The following is a 4625-nucleotide window of genomic DNA, read 5'->3' as shown; positions in this document are numbered from 1 at the left end:
TATCGATTCACACACATACGCACACACACACGGACAGACAGACATTTGCTCAGTTTGTCGAGCTGAATCAGATGGTATATAATACTATGGGTCTACAAGCGCTCTATAAAAAGTTGTTTGGGAGTGAAATGAAAGCCTTTAAGTACAACTTTGTTGTACAGAGAAAAAAACATTCAAATAGATTTTCATTCGCGTTATGCGTAACATTTGATAGTACCACCCCTCCCTCACCTTTTAGTGTAACAAAGTATAACGCAAGTTGGACCTCCCCTACCTCCAAAAGCGTTACGTAATTTGTAACAGACCCTAGCACATAAATTTTGACTATAGCATTTCCCACATAACGGCTATATGAGTTTGCATATCATATATGTGGAAACACTCATAAACCTTTTAACTAATACCTTTATGGATTTTCCAATAGCGGTGTTATTAACGCATTAACAAATCTCCTCGGTAATAATAAATTTATTAAGGATCGCATTTTTAGATATGAGCAATATTCTCTAAATTGATTTTAAGTATTACTCATGTATTCCAATTTTACCGTGTATAAAACTTAAATGGGCTGGTGCTGATAGAGCCGCTTTTCTGCGCTCAAGCGAGCAGAGGATATTGAAATCACTTCCATAAACTAAATTATTTTGCAGTTACTTGGTTGTCAAACATTTCCGCTCTTCGAATTTCTCTTTCCGCTGCGAGGGCGCACAAATGCCTAGACTCTACATGACTTTACGATTGTATACATACATTGATGCTCCAATCAGCTGCTGAATCTCGTGAAATTTCGTAACGAGTCCTTTTATGCATTCCACTAATTTTCCACTCGAAATATAATGTGAGTTTGTTACAAAGAATACAAAACTCAAACAAAGTTTATTTTATTTTTCCCAAAATAATAACAATACTTCTCAATATTAGATCAGAAACGAACATAACCACAATCTTCAATGTTTGGCTCCGGCACAAGAAAATTTTGGCTTCAGTTTGACAACCAAATCGATTCTATCCGCACCACCCAGAAAATGGTTTTATATCTCATTATGGGTTTATGTTTTCTGTATGCTACTTATTCTTCCGTGTACGATGGAAAAGGCCTTTTCATGTGATCATGATGCTGAGCCTGAACTTGTTATAAAACTGAATGCTGTCAGTTTCAATTGTCGTCTTGGGAGCCCTTTTCATCCGAGCATTTCATACCGAAATCATCATTGTTATAACTATTTGAATATTTACTATTTTTGCGAAGTTCAACCGTTTCGAAATTCAATAGTGAACAAAAGAAAACATTCTCCATCGAATGCAACTTGCTGCTAAAATTGAATAAGGTTTAGTACTAGAAAAGTTGGCTAATGTTTCAGTGTGCACATACGCACACACACACACGGACACACACGGACAGACAGACATTTGCTCAGTTCGTCGAACTGAGTCGATTGTATATAACACTATGGGTCTACGAGTCCTCTATAAAAGTTCGTTTTCGAGTGAATGATACCTTCTCGTACAACTTTGTTGTACGAGAAAACAAATGAACAATGAAATATATCAAATAAAATAAAAATTAAAATGTGGCAAAACACAATTTAACCATCAAAATAATCGCATCCTTCGAAAATATCTGTATTCAGCACATTTCACCATATATATTGGACTGTATTCATCACATTCTTTTACATCGCATTTATTGCGTCGTCTTATTTATCACATCGATAAAAATTACATCGCTCTTGATTATTACACAGCAAGCTCTTGAGTACATCGAGCAGTGTAATATTAAACAACCGATGGATTCAGCGGTTGCAGCGATTTCGATGAATATTCAACAAGTTTTTTGCTGTGATATATTTAAATGTTATTGGTGCTCTAATAAAATTTCAATGTGACGGCCAATACATAAGTTCTATCAAGCCTTGCATATACAGTAGCTGTTCGATAACTGCAAAATGTTTACTTTTCAGTTAACGAATGCCGTTCGATAACTCAACGCATCTAGACGTCAAACGGTTGTCAATCGACGTCAGATGCAATAAAAGATGCAATAAATGATCTAAATGCGCAGCGCAATGTAGCTGTCATTGAGTTTGACATCAGTTTGAAGTTTAGCGGTCCGATACCTGCAAACTGTTGCACCTATCGAATTGCGGTTAAAAGCTATGCAGTTAAATGACTTGCAGTTATCGAACGTCTGCTGTACGATCAACGATATACGATACAACGAACAGCTTTTAAATAATAATAAAATGTCAGACAATCTTCGCACATACTGCGCCGCTTATTACAGACGTAAATATTATAATTTTCAAATCAGATTTCACCTTTTGTTATTTAATTTTTTGCTTTTAATACATTTTATTGTATTAGCGTTAACCCAAGTGCAACATATACGTTCTGGGAAGCGTTAAAATGAAGCCAAATGTTCCTCCTGCTAGCAGCAAATTGATTCTGGCTCTTTGGCGCGGTATCCTCTGCGAATGCTAGTGAACTACTCCGCGAAACACCGCATACTTCATCAGCAGTCATCATCGGCCGGAAGATCCATCGTCGAATGTAAATCGACAGCAGCTCTAACCAAACTTCCGAATCCGGCATTGCTATATTCTACGGAACCAGCTTTACAAATAAGTTATTAATGCAAGAAATTGTTACTCCGTCAGTAACACCGGTAAGAAATGATGACGATGAAAGGGACAAATATGTGCTGACTAAAGAATTTAATTATCGGTTTCAGGAAGGCAAACTCATGTAGCCTGATCTATTGGAGCCGATTTTGCGAGATCGCGAGTTAACAGATCAACTAACAGATTGTCGGATGATGAGAGATCAAAATCAATCGGTTACTTTCGGTTAGAGTTGAGTCCGCTGAGACACGGTTGATCCGGATTGAAAGTGCCTGATCGAACCATCCGTCCTCCGATGCCGTTGGGAAAGATCGGTTTGCGCAGTATTCGAAATAAGGTGTTTATAAGTGTAAATTGTTGACATTTTATAAAGAAAGGTCTTGTCGAGAGACACGTATATCCTATACGTATCTACGATGGTAAAACTGGCAAAACGTTCGCAAACGTATCCATTGTAGAGGGCTCTTAAGGCCTCAGAGCGAAATTGAAGAAGAAAAAAATCGCAATATCTAAAAGTTTATGTACTTTGAGGGATGGTACTTTGAGGAGGTGCTTGCACTTCACGCGGACTGTCGAAGAGAGGCCGCGACAAACGATACCACCAATGCTATTCATCCAGAATCAATAAACGGGTGAAGCGCGGCGGTACCTTTCATGAAAGGTTCGCCGCGTGCAATTGAGAAAATCATCAGGCAATATACAAAGCTGATAAGTCGTTTTGATAATTTTGTATTGAATTATTCTCCAAATGAGACATACCTAATTTATTCAGTGTAACGACTGTCAGATTTTTCCTGCAGGCACATGTGTGCGTGAAGGTTAACTCGTGTGCGCATGGGATATTACTATGTGGCGGAACAAAGAAGGAATGATTTAGGCTTTCAGCGATCGTGTCGTACCGCACGTTTCACTCACACTTTTCTAGGTTTGTTTGCAACCACGAGCAGCTGTCACGGCAAAATCAAATGGCATTGTTTGCCAATGTCATTTATTTTATCAGGTCCGGTTAGCGTGCCCTTTGTGCGTATGTAGCTCAAAATTAAACATTTCTGATCATGATTGCTGACGTCAAACTCACAAATTTCATTCGAGGGTGTGAGTTTGACGTCACTCGTCTTGTTTCCGGCACCCAAGCCACCGCCGGCGTCGTGCGAAACGAACACTGTTACTGATTCCGACATTTCACGAACACGTTTGCGCTCTCGTCCGAACCTGTATAAAATCCATAACATTGATTGTTTGCAACCACGAACCTGCGTTCGTGTTGGTGAAAATGTCGGCGAGACCCTAATGGTTGACAGACATCCTGACAGATAGCAATGAGTTTTGCCATAAGAGTGAGGAGAGACATTGCCTTCGTTCGCGAATTGGCTCCCTGGTCTGCCTTCAATGCTTTTCGGTCATTTTCGTCTCAAAACAGAGTCAAAGTTTTGTGCAGATACCTATTTCCTTTCAAAGAAAATTAGTTTATTAAATTACATACCTTAATATATCTAGAAAGCTATTAAAAGTGTGCAAAATAAATTACGGGCTCAATTGATATAGTCAAGAAAAGCTCGTTTGATTGAAATGTAGTTTCTTCGGTGACATCCAGAAATTCGGTGATTTTCAACAATCTGAGCAGTGGTGAACAAAATTCCGTGAAATAAACAGTACCGGCCTGGTTAAGAACCAGCCAACATGTCTATGCGAAGGCCGCGTGTAAGGTTGCCGCAGATCTGCGATTCGTCGACCTGCCAAAACTCCGACTACCACTTTCGGTGCCGGTAAAATCGTTTACTCATTAATGGGTACTTTTGTCTGCTATCTCGTTCTCTGCGTTTTTTTTTGGGAGAATAAGTGGATTTACTCATTTAAATGAGTAGATCCCTTATTCTCTCAAAAGGTAAATTTTTCAGCAGAAAAGAAAAAGAAAAATCCATTAATGAGTAAACGTGTTCTCGTGGTGAAACAAAACCAGTGATCAAATCGATCCATGAAACGCTCAGTAATGAAAGCGAGATC

The sequence above is a fragment of the Armigeres subalbatus genome, chromosome 2, assembly GCF_024139115.2.
Source record: "Armigeres subalbatus isolate Guangzhou_Male chromosome 2, GZ_Asu_2, whole genome shotgun sequence".
NCBI classification, from domain to species: domain Eukaryota; kingdom Metazoa; phylum Arthropoda; class Insecta; order Diptera; family Culicidae; genus Armigeres; species Armigeres subalbatus.
This window is presented reverse-complemented; position numbering follows the sequence as displayed.